Genomic DNA, 19,794 nt, shown 5'->3' with positions numbered 1-19,794 from the left:
CCCTTGTGTGCACGAGAGTGCGTGTGTACGCAGTGTGTGTTTGTGAGCTGCAGCCTGAGCCTTCCCTCCTGTTCAGTGTGGGCTTGAACCAGGTCAGACATGGAGTTCTTGGGGGCTCTATCAATTGACCGCCTAGTATTTCCTTTAAACCTGAGACTTACTGTCCGACAGGCTTTCAGAGCCCTGTGAATATCACTGCCTTAAATGGGAAGCCAGCATCACTTGCCATAAATAGAAGGCAAAAGGAACACAGGCAAGGGAAACAGAGCAAGGTTATTGCGTTCTGGCTGGAAACCGAGGCCGCCCAGGCTGGATCTGGGCCCTCAGGGGGAGTGGGCCGGCTGGGAGAGGTGAAGCCTGACAGCCCCTTAGCACCGGTGAGCCCCTAGGTCAGGGCCTCGAGCCGTCCAGACGCCCGTGGGCGCCCTGGGGTGAGACTGGCCCTCAGGCCCTGCCTGTACACACCCCAGGGTTTGATCAGGCCCCGCCAGGAAAGGCTCCAGGTCTCGGCTGTGAGGGGCCTGAGAGTGGGACTCCGGGATGGCGAACCCACTCAGGTGGCCTTGATTTTTTTTTTTTTTTGGTACCGGGGATCGAACTCGGGTCCTTGCGCTTGCAAGGCAGGCGGCGGAACCACTGAGCTAAATCCCCGGCCCCAGGTGGCCTTGATTTTGTGTGCAGAAAGCAGCCTCCCCTGCCTGCCCTCTGACACCCCAGGCCTCTCCAGGGGTGATGGGGTGGCCAAGGTGGAGTGTCCAGTGTGAAAGCCCAGGCCTTGTCCTGCGTGATGGAGGAGTGAGAGGGGCTCAGGGCTGTGCCCTAGTCACTGCCCGAAGCCTGAACTCTGTCTGGGAGCTGACTTCCCACATAGGGCTGTGCTTGCCTTGCGCGGTTCGACTTGAGCTGCCCCAGACATGGCACCGGAAACAAGGCAGGCTGGAAGCCTTGTCCTCCTGCTCCACCGCAGAGGGTCCCAGCCCATTGGCCACACTCATCGCAAGGACGGGGGAGGGCCCCTGCCTCTGTGCCTCTCCTGTAAGCACCGGGTGTGGGATGGCTTGGTCAGTAAGCAAGACCACCCCTCTGCCCCTTCCTGAACCTTCTGTCTCCACGTGGCCCATGTGCAGTAGCTGCCTGCGTCCTTCCTTTCTGGGTGGGTTCCCTCTTGCCCCCTTTCTCATAACTCATAACCCTTAAACGTTTTTGTACAGATGTCATCCCTGCTCAAGGATTTTTCAAGGGCTCCCTATTGCTCAAGATACAAAATCTAATTCCTTCCAGCCAGCCCATGTTCTGCCCAAGTGAAACCGCTTCTAAGTCCCTGATGAAGTTGCAGCTGTCCTCCTGTAGGTTTGCATCCCTCCCTCCAGGACATCTTTTTCTTTATCTACCCGTCCAACCCTGGCACATCCTTCAAAGCATGGTGATCACATTTCTCCTCACAAAGCTTTCTCCCAGCCTTTCTAATGGTGTGAGTCTTGTCCTCTGAGCTCCCGGGGCACCAAAGCCTGGCCCCTTTCGCCTCAGTTTCTTTGCCTGTAAAGTGAGCGTCACAGTAGTAGCTACTTTGTGAAGTTATTGATAGGAGTAAAATTAACTGCAAAGCGCCTTGCAAATGGACCATCGTTGTGGAGCCTCTCAAACCTGCCTCGCCATCCCCGTCAGCATTGAGCTCTGGGAGCGGGGTAGAGCCCAATTCCTGTTCACTTTCCCTTTGTGAAGGGCAGCACTTTGCATGCTGTCCGTTTCTAATAAATGCTGAATTGCTGTGGGCAGGAAACACAGTCACTGTCCTTGGGAACAGGGGCAGGACGGTGATGGGCAGATTCCGTCAGTCTTCCCAGCAGCCACTTACAGAAGGAAATGCAGATCCCAGAGCAGCAGAGGAGAGAGGGGGGAGCTGGAGCCAAGGTAAGTTTCTCCAAAAGGAGATGCGGCCTTTGTGTAGTGTCCTGGCAGCTCCATGGCCACTTTCCTGAACAGTGGCTCCCACCCCTGGCAGTGCACTGAACTCGCCTCCTGTCTCCTGGCCTCCTGGGCAGCTTTAGAAAGAAGTACCACCCCCCAGATGCAAAGTCCACTGCTCTGGGCTGAGCCTGGAGCCACATGGTGTGCAACCTGGCCTGCTCTACACTGGTCCCAGATGTGGTCCCTGGATGGCTACAGATGCAAAGCTCGACCCACCTCACACCGCATCTGGATCTCCAGCCCCTCACTGAGTCTAAGAACCACTTGTCAGCTAGGAGACAAGAGGTAAACAGCTCAGAGGTCCCAAGGCCCAACCTTCCTCTTCTGCAGATAGGAAGTTGTGGCTCAACCAGGTTCAGCAACTGCCAGCCAGAGGCCAGCCGAGTGGCCACGCCTGGCCCCAGCACAGTGCTCCTTTTGTGAAAGGCACTGGCTCTAGCAAGACTGTCCCTGACCAGGTGCAGGCAGAGTCAGCCTGGGGAGTCGGTGGGGCCTTGGGTCCCCAGTGGCTGGCTGGGGCCCAGCTCAGACTCCAGTAGTACAGGGACCTGAGGGGTCACCGGGCCACACAGATACTCCTGAGTAGCAAGGACAGAGGATGCCCTGGCCAAAGGTCAGTAGGAACAAGTGGAACCCTGCATCCTCCCATTCTCTGTCCACATCCACCTCCTGCCACTTGTGCAAGGCCCCTCCTGGCCCTCACTCCACCCTGTGAGCCTCCTCGTCTCGGCTAGGAACCTGGGTCCTGATCCCACACAGACAGAAGAGCACTGGTGACCCTGGCATGGGCTGCAGCATTCACCCTCGTATCCCAATACCTCACACTGCAGGAGAAAGCCTGACTCAGCTGAGCCTGAGCCTGCATGGCTCTCGCCACCTCCCGGCCTTGGCTCATGTGCCCAGGACCCTCGTCCCTGGGCTGCCAGTGGCTCCCAGCATCCCTCCCCTTCCTGGATGCCTCTTCTTGCCGTCTGAACTCTAGTGACTCAGATCTAACACTTAAGATCCAGATACAAAGGACAATGCCGCATGCCTCACCCCCTGGATTTGCTGTCTACGCTTCTCAAGTCCAGAGTCAGTGTCTGTGTAGATTTGGGATGCAGGATACTGGCCTGACTGTCATGGAGCCCTTGCTTCTTGAGGGTAGAGGTGGTACTTAGCACTGGGTGAGTACACAGCAAAACTCAGCCGCAGCACTTGTGTTCAGTAGCCTCCCCTGTCTACCAAGTGTCAGGTCAGATGTTTTCTGAGGCCCCATCTCAGCCTTACTCCTGAGCTGGGTGAATCCACCTCAGGTGCCTCAGGTGCCTTCTAGCACAGAGGCAGTTGCTGTGCACATTAGAGAACGGTGTCTGCTTCAGGCAGAGGCAGCCCCCACCTCAGAGCTCACAGCTTTGGCAAAAATAGCACAAGCTGTATTTCCCAGCTGAGTGCCCTTGAGTGCTAAGCGACCTGCACAACCATACAGGGCAGCCCATTGCGCCCTCATCTAGTCCCGGAAATGCACACAGAGAGTTGGGCAAGGAGCAATGATGACCAGGAGTGTGTGAGCATTACACTAGGTAGGAACAGGATGGTGGAGCAGCCACAAAAGGCACAGACTGAGTGGACCAGAGCCTTTAGATCACAGTGAGAACCATTCACAGAGCCACTGTCCCTGCAGGCACTGGCTGGCCCTGGAGACTGCAATTTGGGGTGGGGCATCATTGGCCTCGTTTGCAGGTGAGGAAACTGAGGCTGAGCGGGCCCAGCCACACTGGAACACTGGACAAGCAGGTGGCAGGGGCTGCCCTAGACCTCACCCAGACCCCACAGCCAGGCCAGCCACTCCTGGCAGGGTCTCGAAAGAGGACCTTACCAGGAGCAGGGCAGGGCCAGTTCGTGTGACACAGATGACAAAACCAAAGCTCACAGTCAGACACCTTCCCAAAGTCATTGACTAGTAACAGGCAGAGCTTCGACTGAAAAATACCTGGGTCTCTTAACAAGCAGCCCTCTGATCTTTTTGTGACACTGTTGTCATCTGCAGTCCAGCCTGAACGTGCTGTAACAGACCTCATCTGTCCGTCCTAGCCATCCGCTCACCACCATCGTCACCGTCTCTCATCATCCTCGCCATCATCTTCCCAGCCCAGGGAACTTCTGCTCCTTCCAGCGTATTTCTCATGCCCATGGCCTTGGCCTGCTGTGGCCCAGATGAAGACACAAGGGCAACGCAACTTCCTTAAGTGTCATTGTTTGCACAGGACTGTGTAAGTGTCTGCTTCCTCCTCCTCCACACCTGGTCCTCCCAACAGTTCTGGGAAGCATGCAGGGCAAACTTGCTTTGGCAGCAACGGAGGGACAGGAAAACATCTGCTTTTCTTATGCCAGGCCCAAGGTAGGGAGATAGGCCCTGTGCAAAACATGCTGCATGCAGCAACCCCTGGCTTTCTCAACAACCCTGAGAGGAGTGATTTATCTTCCTCATTCTCCAGATGAGGAGGCTGAGGTTAGAGAGGTGGAGTGGCTGTGCCACGTCCAAGCTGTCATTGTTGGAGCTGGGATTCTTCGCTTGTCTGTCAGACTCAAGTCACTCTGTGGCAGCTGCCTCCCATGCAGCTTTCTGGGGCTAACATCATATGTTTCTGGCTGAGTCTTCCCTGAGACCCTTTCAGCAGCAGTAGCCCTCAAAACCTGTCAGCCTACTGTTCACAGAGCAGGCACCTGTAGACCTTCCGTTCCTGGGAGCAGCTCAGTGGTAGAGCTGGTTCCATCCCAGAACCATATAAAAGAAAGCAGCTGGGAAACCAGACTCACAGAGGCTCAGCCCAACACAGAGGGGCAGGGCACAGTGGGGCACCTCCAGCTCTGGCATCACTGCCCGCAAGCAATGGGCAGAGCAAAATCTTGGCCCTCACATGCTCCAGCACCTTCCCTGGCTCCCTGTTGCTGCTATGCAGTCCTATGCCCTCGAGAGCCAGCTATGATTGAAAGAGCACAAGCCTGGCCACCAAACAGGCCTGGGTTCAAATCCTGGCTCTGCCTCTCACCCCATCTTGGCCTGGGCGGGCTCAGCTTCAGTGGTCTCATCTGTTGCCAGGAGATGTTCATCCCTCATTCAGTCATTCAACAGGTGGTTGCAGAGCACCAGGCTGGGGCCCTTCAGTGCATGGCGGGCAGCATCCAGCACAGAAGGCAGCGACCCAAGGCTGGAGGTGTCAGAACCAGGGTGAGGGGCAGGAACCATGCTCTAGCAGAGGACCCAGGATGTGCCAAGACTGAGAGAGAAGAGGTGCCTGTTTGGGGACCGCAACACACCCACTTGTTAGCAGCAGGGCAAGGGAATGTGTCAGAGGATGAGGCTGTAGAAGAGCGAAGAAGCTGGGCATACCTGGCACACAGCGGGCATTACCTAAGCAGGTGGCCTTCCCTGAACCCAGGGCTGCAGGTGGAGCCCCAGGTGCAGCAGCCACAGGGGGCAGGGGCGTCCGTGTCCTTGCAGGCTTCCCCACCCCATGGCCATGCCCGGGATGTGACGAGCCTGTTACCTTGGTACCAAGGGGCACGGGGTGCAGGGACCTCCGATCGCCCAGGAGTGAGGTCCATCTTGCCAGACACTGATGACTGTGGCCCGTTATTTCCTCCCGTTTAGTGGTTTCCAGCTGAGGGACCATTAGAGAGGGAAGCAGCTGGTAGAGGGAAGCAGAGGCAGCGCCCTGGCACAGCCGCACAAGCCTGCACATGTGCACGATGCCCCACATCCACAGGACCGTGTGCAAATCCAGTGTATGGAAGTAATGGCTCACGTTCCTGGGTTCCGTGAGCCTGCCACCTTCCTGTGCAGATTTGCAAACTCGGCCACCCAAGGCTCTCCCATCAGGAGAGATGGTTCGAGCCAAGCATGGTGGTTCACGCCTGTGATCCCAGCACTCAGGAGGCCGAGGCAGGAGGATCCCCATGAGTTTGAGACCAGCCTGGCTACATATGTAGTGAGTTCAAAGCCAGCCTGAACTACAGAGCAAAACCCTATCTCGAAATATCAGGAAAAAAAAGAGATAGCGTTTGTCCTGTCCACGCTGGAGCCTGGAGGATGGGGTGACTCCCTTTGACCCTGGGATGCAGCAGTGGTGACAGTGTCCACCCCAGGCCTGGCCTAAGAGGCTGGAAGCACAGCAGGCAACAGCACCACAGAGGGAAGACCAGGCTGCTCATGGGTGACAACTGTGCAAGGAGGGACCAATTGAGGGGGAGGGCAGGGGGGAGGGGAGGGGGGAGGGGAGGGGGAGGGGCATGGGGATCACGGGGGAGGGGAGGGGAGGGGCAGGGGGATCATGGGGGAGGGGAGGGGCATGGGGATCACGGGGGAAGGCACTGGGGGAGGGGAGGGCACTGGGGGAGGGGAGGGGAGGGGCAGGGGGATCATGGGGAGGGGAGGGGGAGGGGAGGGGAGGGGCACAGGGATCACAGGAGAGGGCACGGGGGGGGCATGGGGGAGGGGGGCTGACTCACTCTCTTTCACCATCCAGCCACCACTGAAAGCACCTGTGGGCATGTCCGGCCCCAAGCATATTAGCAGGGCCTTGCTTTGCCCACAGCCCTGTGGGAAATGTGGAACCCATTACTCTCAGCTGCCCGGCTTGGGACAGTGTGTACTACTGTTTGGACACTGAGTGGCCCATCCCCGTGCGTCCAAGGCTTGGTCCCCAAGGTGGTGGACGGGGCTGATGGCGCCTCTGGGGGTCACAGGGTCTCGGGAGACCTCGCCCAGAGCTCCGCTTCCTGGCTCCTGACATGTGGTAGCTTAGCCAGGCCCAAAGCCAAGGTGCTGCCCAGTCCTGGACCAAGAGCTCCGAGGCTCCAGACCAACCCCGTACCCTTCACTTTGAGGCAGGGTTTCTCTGTGCAGTCCCGGCTGGGCTGGGACCCCCTCTATGTAGCCCTCAGCCATTGTCCTGCCTCAGCCTCCTAAGTGTTGGGCTTACAGGCGTGCCCACTATACCCAGCTCTTCCCCTTTAAGATGTCTCACTCTGGCAACACAGAGCTGCGGGTCACTGTCACAGAAGGTGACCGAGGCAGCCTGCTCTGCTTCTGTCTGTGAGCATCAGTGCTGAGTCGCAGACCCGCAGGGCTAAGGGATGCGGCCGAGCCTGCCCAGCCACGCGGCCCAGTGTCCGCGATTTCTCACCAAGCTGCTCGTGGTGCAGCAGTGCTGGCACAGAGCAGGCGGCCTGCCCTCTGCCTCTCTGCTGCTTCCCCAGCGGCCTGGGACCTGGGACCCCATGCCCCAGGGCCCTGCCTGTCAGGTTTGTCGGCACCACTCATTGAGATTCTGCCTGCACAGTGCTTAGCTTAGGGTAGGACCTGCTCACAGCATCAAAACAAAAAGGCCTTCCCTGGGGAAACGCCCAGCTGAGCTGAGAGGGCCAGAGAGCGAGGGCTTCACGTGGGTGGCAGCTGAGTTTCCCCGCTTCCTATAACCTTGGCAGGCAGAGGCAAAGTCACCGTTCAGTCAGCATCGCGGACAGCCAGGGCCCGGGCGGCAGGACACGCTCAGCTCCAGCAGCAGAAGCGCTGATGACACCGAGGTTCGGAGATGGGTGCTGGGAGCGCCTCCGAGCCTCCTGAGATGACTCCTTCCGCTGTCACCACCTCAGGGCAGGGGCAGGGGCAGGGGCCTCTGGGGCAGGGGCATTGATCCCTGGTCCCCGATCCCCGGGAGAGGGCAGCACAGTTTGGGCGCGGGGGTGTGAGATGTCCTAGGGGTGAGGGCGAAGGGCACTGTGCTGCTCCCGTGCCCTGGACAGGGGCCAAGACCGGCACGGTGCAGGCCTCGGGGCGCTGAATAAGTCATGACTGAGCCAGCCAGCCGTCTCCTCCGAGGCGGCTCGGCCACACAGATGCTATCTGTCGGGAAGCAGGTGGCACCTGTGCGCCCTTCTCGACAGATGGCGAGCAGGCCGAGCCTTCCACCTGGCCGCCTCATGTTTCCAGAGCTGGTCTGGCTCTGCCAGGTCCACACAAGACCCATGCACCCCACCCTAACTGCGTTTCCTGCCAGGGTCCCCAGCCCAGAGCCCAGGGAGGCTGTGCCCCTGTCCACAGGGCCTTCACCTCTCCTGCACCCCAGGCCTAGAGGGGAAAATGCCAAGCCCAAAGGAAAGAGAAAAAACGAGAGAACGGAAGCCAGGACCCCAGGCCCTCCTCGCCCCTGTCTCCTGTGACGCTTCTTGTCCTCAGGGTTGATGGCTAAGCCGCCATGGGTGCAGCCCTGACTCATTTCCGGGGGAGGGGAGCCCTTGCAGCCTGGGCAGGCAGCACTGACTGCAGTGGCCTGGGCTGCCCACGTGGCCCGGTGCCTCGTGGATCCAGGGATTCCCTGGTAAAATTACCCTCGGGGCGTTGTGTATCAGATGGACTTGGTGAAACTCGGCAGCTGACTCTGGCTATCACGTCTCTGAGTAGTGTTGGGCCAAAAGTAACGAAATCTGCGAGGACCAGGTAAGGACACAGCCGGGCTGAGTTACTCCCAGGGGAGGGGCATGGTTCGTCTGAGAGACGGAAGGATGGACAGAGGAGGCACAGGGCAGCAGGAACAAGAGTCTCGAGCAGCCTCAAGCACACGTCTCCCAGGGGCTTCTGATTTTTCCTTCTCCGGGACTCTGGCCATCCGTCACCTAACCGTGCAGGCTGCTGGCCTCGCCTGTACCTGCGAACCCTCCCAGGCCTCTGCGTGCCAGCCAGGACGTCACATGGGCAGGTGTGCCTGACCAGAAGGAGGCCACAGGCCTCGGCCCAGCTCTGCATGCTCCCTGCTGTTGAGCCTGGCTCTTGCTGGCTCTGGGCCTCTGCACCCGGCCTGGGAAGTGGTGGCACGTGAGTCCCTCAGGCAATGACAGGAGTAGTGAGGGCCAGCTGAGTTCTGGGACTGCCTCGTCTAGGACAAGCGGCCCTGGGCACTTCACTGAATCTGGGCAAGCCTCAGTTTCCTCTCTGGGTCAGGATATGGCACGGTGCCTCTCCCGGGGTAGCTGCAAGGATGGGTGAAGCCAGGCATCTGTGGGCTGGGGGTCTATCTCTAGGAGCACTGTGCAGTGCTACTCGGCGCTTCCTGCCTGCCAGGCAGGGACATGTGCCCACCTGCCGCAGTCCCCAGTGACTCAGAGACAGGCAATGTGTTTGTCCTGGCTCCACACTAGGAGACCGACACATAGGGACTGAGATGCCAGCCCTGGGCTGAATGGCTGGGCAGAGCCAAGACTCGCTCCTCCCTGGCTCCTCCCTGGCTCCCCATCCCTCTCGCCACTGCGTATGCTGGCTCCTCCGCAGGCCCCTCATTCACCACACTGGGCCCCTTCATCCTGCTGCTTGGAAGCCCTGGACCCTCTTCTCCAGGCTGCCTGCTCACTCCCAGGGCACCTGCTGGTGGTCACCATGACAGGAGGCACTGAGCCAGGCATGAGTGGGCATGGCTGGGTCACCTGGCTCCTCCTGGGGGAGACACCAGCCCCTACTCCCCCGGTCTCCTCTGTGGTGTGCTCTCCACCTCTGTGCCCCCAACACTGAGCCAAGAAGTCCGCTCAGGGGCTTTTAGTCTCCACGGCCACCCCAGGAGGTGGGCAAGTTAGTGACGATCGTCCCTGAGGTGGACAAGAACGTCCCTGAGGTGTATGAGGCATCAAGCCCAGGGAGGGCATGCGACACACGAGGCCACACGGCCAATCCTGGAGGAGCTGGTGCCCAGTTTCCGGCACCCTTGGGCCACAAGGTACAGCCTCCTTTGGGTCTGGGGGCAGGGCTTTTCCAGTGCAGGGTGTGGCCTGGCCCTCAGGGCGTCCCTGCCCTGGGGAAGGCAGAATGGTCTGCTCCTCTCCCCGCCCTGGCTCAGGGACCTTGGGGGACCCGGTGTCCTCCCCAGGTCTGAAAAGCATGAGAGAAAACAAGCCTGAGAGGTCAGATTCCTTCTCCCTCTTCTACCCAGGAGGCTGTGTGGTCACCTCAAAGGGGTCCTGCATGGGAACCAAGGGTGGCAGGTGCTACAGGCCCCAGTTCTGCTCCAGTGTTGAAGGCCGGGGGCCTTTTCTGCCACACCCTGGGCGTGTGGGGCTGAGTGTGGTGCACTCTGGGGCCATGGGACTAGGGTGACGTGGCGTAGCCATAGCACCTCCATCCCCACATGGCCTGCCCCACAGGCCTCAGTCACCCATCTGGGAAAGGGGCTCCTCACCTGCCATCAGGGTGGGAGGAGGACAGGACCCCTCAGCTGGGTGCTGCCCACCACAGAGACACCGTGCAGGTCAAGACAGAGGAGTGCTGGGCCCAGGCTGCCCACCCTGAGAGTGCTGTCACCTGGAGAGACCGAGGAGGGGAAAGTGAGCTGCACCAGGACCTCAGGTCCATGCTTGTCCCCTGTGCCCTGCTGGCTGGGACAAGGACTGTCTGGGCACCCCTGCCTGCTCCCCACCCGCACTCGTCCCTCTGCACGGGAGCCTCGCGCAGCAGGGCCAGGGCAGCTGCCACTTGCACACAGAAACTGCCCGCAGAATGACAGTTGCCATGGCAATGCCACACTGGGCGGGGGAGGGCAGGGCTTGCCGCCTGCACCGGCTCCTCCTGCTCAGTGCCGTCCCAGCCCGGAGAAGCCCAGGCAGGGGCTAGGATCACTTGGCCCCGCAGGCTGGTGAGGGCCCCACCCATGCAGACCCCAGGCCGCCCTGCCCCTGGGGCCTCAAGCAGAGGGAGGAGAGGGAACAGGGGATGGGGAGCTGAGCCGACAAGCTTGTCTCCGTGCCTGTCCCAGGAAAGAGCCATCCACAGTCACCCTGGTGACACAGAGGCCGCCACCCGCTGTGCTCAGCCCTGGCCTTCAGGCTCTGGCGAACCTGAGCCTGCTTCCATTCATCTGCAAAATGTGAAGAGGGAGAAGCTCCAGCCCCGTGCAGAGCTTCGACCCACGCAGCCCCGGGGTGCAGCCCTGAGTCCAGGCTCACAGGGCCCGGCCAGCACCCTCAGGAGCCCCTGGCTCCCACAGCTGTAACCTCACTGGGCCTCAGCTTCCTGGCGCTGCAGCGAGGACATCTGCTGGCCCAGCCTGTGGTGCCGAGGTGCTGAGAACTGAGGCGGACAGCACCTGGCACCCAGGCTCCTCACCCCAACCAGCACAGGACCCAGTCATCAGGTCCCCATTCACGGGCTCGTGGGATGTCAGGGCCCAGGCCACACAGCCGAGACGTGAGCCCAAGGCACCTGCGGAGGCAATGAAGGGAAGCAGCACTGGTGTCTGGGGCCTGACGCCTCCCTGGGCGGGAGTGCCCTCCATTGGCAAGTGTGCCGAGAGGTGACATGCAGCCCCAAGAGCCCAGGAAACTGAGTCACAGCTGAGACTGGCCGAGGGCCTGCGGTGCACCCAGTGCTTCTTAACCCGGCTCGTCCTCCACACCCACAGGAAGGGTTCGCCCTCTGCTTCCACCAGGGGGATGGAGAGATCAGGGCAAAGCCTGGGGCGGTGCACCCATCGTCCCAGCACTCTGGGAGGCTGAGGCAGGAGGACGGCAAGCTCCAGGGCAGCCAGGGCAGCTCGAGGACTTCAACAAGGCCCTGTCTCAGAACAGGAAATGAAAACAGGGCTGGGCATGCGGCTCAGTGTGAAGGCCCTAGGCCCAGTCCCCATACTGAAAAGTAGATAAAGCCCACCTCCTCTGCTACACACACTCATACTCGCATGTGTGCACACACAAGTAAATTCAGCCTTGTGCAGCCTGTTGTTAGCAGGGTTTTGTGATTTTTAAAAAATGGTCAGAAATAAACAGGGACCGTCCAGGCCAGAAGGGAGGGACCAGACTTGGGGGGAGGCTGGGCAGGTCTGCAGGAGAGAGGCACACAGGGTCTTGAACAGGAAATGCAGGGCAAGGAAGACAGCAGGATGGACACCGGGAAGGCCAGGGCAGAGCCCTCATCAGTGTGAGTCAAAGGATGGGATGGAGATGGGTTCCTTTCTGTGCACACGTGTGCTTGTGTGTGTGCGTGTGTGAGTGTGGTGTGCACACACACAATGCTGGGCACTGCGCTCAGGCCCTTGCGTGTGCCAGGCCTTGCTCTTGAGCACAGCTCAGCCCAGCTCTGCCCAGGAGTCTTCCTCTTTCAGACTTTGCCTCCTGAGCATGGCTCCACCTGAGGCCAGGTCACTCGGGCCTGCTCCCAACACAGAGACATGGGCCTGGCTCCTGCCACGTGGTACAGGATGAGGACGACACCAGCAGCCAGGCCCTGGAGATGGATCCGGAGCAGGGTCCCTGCCTTCTCCCGAGTGTGAGGAGAGGCTGTGCATGGGCTGCAGGGCATGGGCCCAGGGCCCACTCTGCCTTTAGGATGCTCGAGGGGTGGATGCCCCGCTGATGGGCAACACAGGGACAATCCACAACAGGAAGAAGCCTGGAAACCTGAGACAGCTGCCCACAGCTGCAGAGCTGAGTGCCGAGGGCCAGGCCGCCCCTGCCCGTCCGTGGAGCCACCTGGCTGGGAAAGGGCTATGCCTGCAGCTGGAGTCATGAGCAGGGCCTGCAGGGCTTCTTCCTGTCCAGTGCTCTGTAAACCGGGAGTCTCCAACCTCTGGGTGTCAGGTCGAGTCTCCCATGCCACCAGGTCCCCAAGCAGGCGGGGAGCGGATCACTCGCGTCAGATCAGCTGGCGGGAGGTGGCCCACTTAGGCGCTGCAGGTCCTGGGCCACGTCACCGGCCTACTGGGCCCTGGCTCTTCAGCCTCCCCTTGCCAGGCCAAGAGCAGCTGGGCAGGTGAGAGCCAGAGCGGTCCCAAGTGTGCGCTCGCGGGGCCACCTTTGAGCAGGCCCTGGTGGCCCTTCAACCTGACACAGGGTCAGCCCTCCCGAGACCTGGAAACTTCTCCACAGGAGCCCTGCTCACTCCCTCATGCTGACTCGCAAAGGTCACTGTCGCCCTTCGCAAAAGGCCCTCTCTGGCCACCTCCCAGCCTCCCTCCCTGTCATGCAGACCTCGGAGGCAGAGCCTGGGCCAGCACTGCCCTGTGGGTCTCCAGCCCAGGCCCCAAGGGTGCTTCCCCTGGGGCGCCGACAACCACCCCACTCCCACACCCCGCAGAGCCAGGCTTGGGGGCCTCAGCCCTGCCCCATCAGAGACGAGGAGGAGAAGGAGGCCCCGCTGACCGGGAGAGACAGGGGGCCTGACCCTGAGGAGAGGCCACAGCATCCACCTGCACGGTGACAGGAGGAGGGCCCTTCAGCCAGCGGTGAGGAGCAGGGACCCAGGAGGTGTCGATGCCCAGGCACAGCTGCAGCAGTTGGCAGCCAAGAGGGGTGCAGCATCCTGGGGGCGGAGCAGCTGTGCAGGGCACACGGGGTCCCGGCTGTGTGGGGCCGCTGCAGGCCAGGTGGTGTCCGGGAACACTGGAGCCAAGCCTCACACCTGCCACCATGGCCTGCGTGAGCCCAGGGTGGCCACTGAGCCCCAAGTCATGACAGGGCGCGTCGGGCAGGCCAGCGGTGTGCGCAGCACCCTGCCCGGGGCCTCTGGACACCGGATGCTGTCGCTGCCCTAGAGGACTTGGCAGCCTGTCCCCAGCTCCGTCTCCACACGTTCGTGTGCATGCATGTGTGTGTCTGTGTGCATGAGCGTGCACGTGTGTGGGATGTGTGTGTTTGTGCAACTGGGACGGAATCCAGGGAGCTCCACCACTGAGCTGCACCCTTGGCCCTTTTAATGTCTTCCTTTGAGACAAGGTCTGACTTGGTTGCCCAGGCTGGCCTGGAACTCATGATCCTCCTGCCTCAGCTTCCAGAGCTGGTTTTGCGACCCTAGCAAGAGTCTCAGCGGGGCGCCGGAGGCCCCAACCTCCCTCCCCACAAGGCCCAGGTTCGCGCAGCAGCTCTGCCCTCCTCCCGGGAGCTGAGAGCACCAGGGGACCCTGAGAGCGAGACTCTGCTCCCGGTCAAACTCGCGCCTGGCCTGGAGACAGGGGTGCTGGGTCTCGGCCAAGCCAGTGGCTCCGGATCTGGGGTCTGTGCCCCCACTGTGCCCAGCAGATGACGCTGAGACCTGTGGCAGTGGGTGATGCACTGTGCAACCTCACTGCCACTAAAAATACACCTGAAACTGGGGCACGGCACGGGGAGGGTGCTGCGCGAGAGGAGGCCCAGGAGTCCTCATGAGTCACCGGGCTCCCCGGGCTCTGAGGGGACCTGCCCCTCCATGTGGCTGGGCTCTGAGTCACATCAGGAGCCAGGGCAGGGACTCTGGAACCCACAGCTGCTGCAGGACCAGAGTCCTCACCGCAACATGGAAGACACACAGTCCAAGGGCCGGAAACCACGTGGACAGTGGCTCGGCTTCAAGGACAGCAGCGCCTCTGCCAGGTGGTGTCTGCAGGGAGGGCGTCTGTCTCCCAGGTCCTCCCCACTTTGCCATCCTGGCACTTTGAATCCTCAGCCTCAAGCCTACCGTCTCCTGTCACAGAACGGCTGCCACAGCACTGGATCTCAAGTCTTAGTAACCACAACTAACAGGAGTTTGCCCCATTCCTCCAACACGGCTTCTTCCCCCTGAGTGGCCATGTATTCCATAAGAAGGAAAACGTCCCTTGCTTGTCCCTGGCCAGAGCCAGGCCCATGCCACCTTGGTCCAGTCGCTGACAGAGAGGAATGGAATGAGGGCATTGGGGCTGGCCTAGAGCAGCCAGGAACGGCTCTGGGTGCTAGATAACACTGCAGTGTAGAGTGGACAGGTATCACCCTGCAGGTCCTGTCTGAGGTGAGGACAGTTCCCAGCCACATGTGGAACCCTGAGGGTCACGGAAGGAAATGCCGCCCTGTGGAGCCAGGAACGTTGGCCTTGCTGACGGAACCAAAGATCCCTAATGTGGGCTCTGGTTGGGTGGGAATCACTTTCAGGAAGAGGCACACAGGGTTGGGGATGTGCTCAGTGGGGAGTGCTGAGCCATCGAGACAGACAGGGATGGAGACAGAGAGAGACAGAGGGGAGAGCCCTTCTCTGGTCGAGCAGTGGGGGCAACCTCTCGCTGAGGAAAGACTGAGCCAGGGGAGGAGCCCGCCAGGAGCAGCAGGGCTGGGTTGGCTGCAGTGGGCCCTGCAGGGCACTGGGCCTGGAACAGGGCTGCAGGAGCAGGGTGATCTGGGAGCAGCTTCGTTTGGGAAATTCCAGGGCAGAGGGTGCAGGGGCAGCGCCCCGCCCACGACCCCCCAGCCCTGCCTCTCGGCAGTGCCACCTTCCCTAAGCAGCACACAGGACACAGGGAAGCAAAGGGGGAGCTGGCATTGGCACTCCCCCAGTCGGGCAGCGGGGGCCTGAACCAGAGGCCTCACGGCAGACTCAGAGACTTGGAAAGCTGTGGAACGGAACGGGCCAGAGTAGGGAGCTGACAGCCGGGCACCACAGCACAGGCCTGTCATCCCAGCACTCAGGAGGCCAAGGCGGAGCAAGGGAGCGAGTTTGAGGCCGGCCTGGGCTACACAGCCAGATCTTGTCTCAAAAAAGCAAAAACAAGAGCAAAAAAATAGGGAAATAATATCATCAATGTATTCCAAAAGGTTGGAAACAAGCTAAACACTCTCTGTAAGCGAACGAGGACACAAATTATGGCACATTCACACCGGGAAAACATGACCATTTAAAAGAAAACGTGGGTGGTTCTTCCTATAGGGAAGGGAGCTGTCTCTAAGACCCCTGCCCTGGACACAGCTGGTGAAAACAGCATTTTTATTGCTGCTATCACACCGCCCAAGGCCCGGGAGTGGGGGACTTCAAGGGGCAGGGCCTGCAAGCTCTCAGATCAGTGAGGACCCTGGAGGGATTGGGGTCCCCAGCCTCTCAGCAGGGCCAGCACGGGCAGTCTCTCCCTGGATAAACTGTGGCTGGCAGCTGGGATGGAGGCCAACGTAAGCCTTCTCCCTTTGTAACTCCAGCCAAAGAACACTGCTACCACGTGTGCGTGTGTGAGCATGTGCGTGTGTGTGTGAGCGTGTGCATGCGTGTGTGTGCGTCTGCATATGTCCACACATCCATAGCGTCTTCTGGGAGAGTTCAGCTGGAGGCAGGCAGGAGATTTTCCTCTGCTGACCCTTGTGTTCCTTTTGTCTCTACCAACTTAAATACGTCAATCAATAAAAAGGGCTGCAGAAGCCCTGTGTGTAGAGCGTAGAGTCACAGAGCTGTGGTCACCACGGCTGCAGAAGGGGCAGCCTGGACTCTGGGTGTAAATCTGAGCTCTTTCCAGCCTTTCCTGCTCCGTTCCACACATGTCTGATCCAAGAGGCTGAGGCAGGAGAGAGGCTGTGGGCGCAGCTGCTTTGTCTATGGGGCAAAGGGGAGCCCAAGGGACAGATTTAGTGGAGCCGCTGGCAGCCCTCTCTGGGGCACTTTCCTCATGGCAGAACCCTGGATGTCAGGGAACTGGGGCCAACTCCTGTGGTTGTAGCAGGAACGTGAGTCCCACGTGTGCCAGCCCCTACCAAGCACCTGAGCTGGCCGCTCCTGCCTGCTGGCCACATGTGGAGAAAAGTCTACCTCATCGTGAGGTCCGGGCGATGCGTGCAGAATGAGCAGTGGCTCCTGGTTAAACTGCAAGCGTCCTCAGGGGGGGCAACACGTGAAGTTCAGCTCCTCCATGGCCTGGCCTAGACGTTGTCCTCAGCGCACGTGCTCAGGGCTTGACCACCTCCGGCCCTGTGGGGCACTGGGGAATGATGAGGGGCCTGGTGGGGCGAGGCAGGGGCTGTGGTGGCCCTCAGAGTGGTCCCTCAGAGGGGACCAGCGTGCTCCCTGCCTCTCTTTGCCCCCTTGTGTGATGCTCACGGCACCCTACTCCTCTCGTGCCCAGCGTGGTGCACCATGAACATGGAAGCTTCTCCTCTGCACAAGAATCAGCACACAGCCTCTCCTCCATGGGAGATGAAGTTCTCAGGGACAGTGACCGTGACAGAAGCTGACTGACAGCTCATTCAGAGTGCAGAGCAACTTCGATGCAGCTGCAGCCCTGGGTCAGAACCAAACCTGTGAAGTGAAATGCACGGATGATCAGACCCAGCAAGTTGCATATGGAAGTCTTAATGCAAGAGAAGTGAAAACATGTCCACACACAAAGCCTTTCGTGTGCATGCTTACAGCCCTATGCATAACAACCAAACAGATATCCACCCCGGCAGGTGGATAGACAAATGGCAGTGACATCCCGCCAGTGATGGAACAGCACTTAGCAGTGAACAGGAGCAAGTGAAATTCGCATGGCAACACTGATGGCCCAGGAGAAAGAAGCCAGACACAAAGGCTGGGCACTGCTCAGAGTCACAAGTGTGCATCATCCTGGAAAGGACTGAAATTAAACTGTGACAAGGTGAATTATCTTAAGTTCAAACCACCTTTGCCAGGGGCTGGGGGTGGAAAGGGGCTGACTGCAGAGGACGTGGGGAATATTCAAGGTAATGGAAATGTTCCATGCTGGGACTGTGACGGGGTCATGTGACCCTGAATTCATCAAACCCACTGAGTGGTGCACCCACAAAAGTGAGCTGCATTCTGCAAATGATCCTTTGAGTTCCTCACTTGATTTTCTTAAACTCTACGAAGGGGACAAGAATTCTTGGATCACGCTTCTTCAAAAACCCCTGTTTCCTCCCAGCTGCCTTGTGACCTCTTATCACTTCTTCCCAAAGAGGCTCCTTGCTCAGCAGAGCCATGACTCTCCTCTCTCAGCTCCAAGCTCAGGCTTCTGAACCTCCTCTTCTCTCACCGAAGACCTCAGTGACCCCACCGGAGGGAGGGTGGGAAATCTCCATGGAGAGGACCAGGGGGCATGACACGAACACCCCTCCCGGGCCCACTGGCCTAACCCTAACCTAGCCCAGCCCCTTCCCTAGTGCTAAACTTTACCTAACCCCACCTCGCCCCAACCCTAACCGTTACCTATACTCGCCCCAATCTAACCCTGGCCTCCCGCGGATCAGCCCCTTCCCATTCCTCTGACCCTAACCCCAAATCTTCTAGGAGAGGACGAGTGAGGATAACACTGAGCACCTGCCCAGTAGAAGCCACTTCCCTAACCCCCCCACAGTGCTAACCCTAACCCTGACCCTAACCTAGCCCCAAGCCTTGCCCTGGTTTTAGCCCTAACCCTAACTTACTTTCTGACCTGCGTCCAACCCCAACCTTAACTCTGGTGCTCTAACCCTTACCTAAGCCGAGCCCTTACTGGGTCCATGGCTCTGTGGCACCCTGGGGAGAGCAATGGGGTTGGCCGCGCGTGGAGGGAGGCAGAAGGGCCCACAACCCCCCGGCCTGCTGTGTTGGGAGGGTGTCAGAGGGGAATGCCCACCCCCGGTGCTGTGTGGAGCCCAGGGGTGTTGCAGAGGGTGGGGATGCCGACAGCATGGCACGGGTGGAAGATGGAGGTGACACCACTGGGGAATGAGGACTGAGAGCCGGGTTTGGAGTCCCGACTGCGTTAACGTGCCCTGCAACATGAGTCCAGTTACCGCTCTGCCTCGGTTTCCCCATCAGTTCTGGGAGCTGCCCAGGACGGCCTGGGCCCGTTATTAACAGGGGTGTGGCCACCGGGAGGCCCCAACCCCCAGCTGCCACTGCTTGGACCCTGGGCAGGGCACAGCATGTGGGCAGCACCTCCTGACCCAAGCACTGAGCAGTCCTCCACCCACACGGAGCTCGCGCGTGGAGAGACAGTGGCCAGGTCCCCAGCTCTGGAGCTCCTGGTGGCCCAGGGTCCAGGCTCACCTCACAGCGCCCCAGTGCTTCAGCCTGCCAGCTGAAGGTGGCACTGGCAGAGGGTGCCCCTCATTTTACAGACTTGCTCGCTTTGTAGCTTAGTAAAAATAATTTTTTTAAAATACACTGTCATCAACCTCAGGACGCGCCCGGAGTGGAAATGCGGCACATGTTGTTCCAGCCTTTATGCAGTGCAGCTTCGCACCCAGGCCTTCTCACTCCCGTGCCAGCCTGGATGAGTCACTCAAAGCCAGTGCTGGCCGCCAGCTCTCCTGGGGCCTTTGCCAGCCCGTAAACCCCTCTGGGGTGCCAAGAAGTCGCTGTGCTCCAGGGGAGCGCTGGGCGCTGGGCTGTCCGCTGCTGAGCGCAGCTCCTCCCTCCCTCGACCTCCGGTCCTACAGCCAGGACCACGGTGGGTGTTCACACCACATGAGCACTGACTGCACGCCCGGTGTACCAGGGCCAGGGCTGGAAGTGAGAGCCACGGCAGCACAGGGCGTGCCGCCTGCTGATGATGCCCAAGCCCAGGCTCTGGCAGCTCAGTGTGGGTGCAGAGCTTGAGAGGGCCCTGCATGGAGCAGGCAAAGACTCAGGCCCCGCCCCGGTGAGGGTGCAGAGGCTGAGGGCTGTGAAGGGCGCCTGAGGAAGGCTGGGCCCCTCAGCGCCCCTCGATCTGGCCACCGAGCCACCCGGGCCAGTACCCCACCCACTGGCACCCGCTAAGGTGAAACACACAGCCTCTGGGACAGACCTGATGGCCGAAGGCAGTGGCAGCCATCAGTGTGGCGGTGGGGACTGGGCCGCGGCCTCTGCAGTCAGCGCACTGCACGTCACCCTGAGGCTGGGGCTGGCCGCCCCTCCGCAGCCCTCCCAGCCACCTCTGCGTCCTCCTCCTACTCACTGTCCCGTCTCCACCCCGGCCTGCGCCTGTCCCAGCTCACTCCAGGCAGGGGGCTGGCCGTCCTCAGGCCGGCACCTGGCTGTGTGACTGTACTCAGGGGCCAGGCTGGTCTCCTCCTGTCCAGGAGCAGAGCAGGTGAGGGGAAAGGAGGTGCCCCTCGTTCCCCTGGGAGGTTGAGCTG

This window comes from Heterocephalus glaber, unplaced genomic scaffold (genome assembly GCF_053883595.1).
Source record: "Heterocephalus glaber isolate CG9 unplaced genomic scaffold, H.glaber_assembly_v1.0 deba00001572, whole genome shotgun sequence".
Taxonomy (NCBI): domain Eukaryota; kingdom Metazoa; phylum Chordata; class Mammalia; order Rodentia; family Bathyergidae; genus Heterocephalus; species Heterocephalus glaber.
This window is presented reverse-complemented; position numbering follows the sequence as displayed.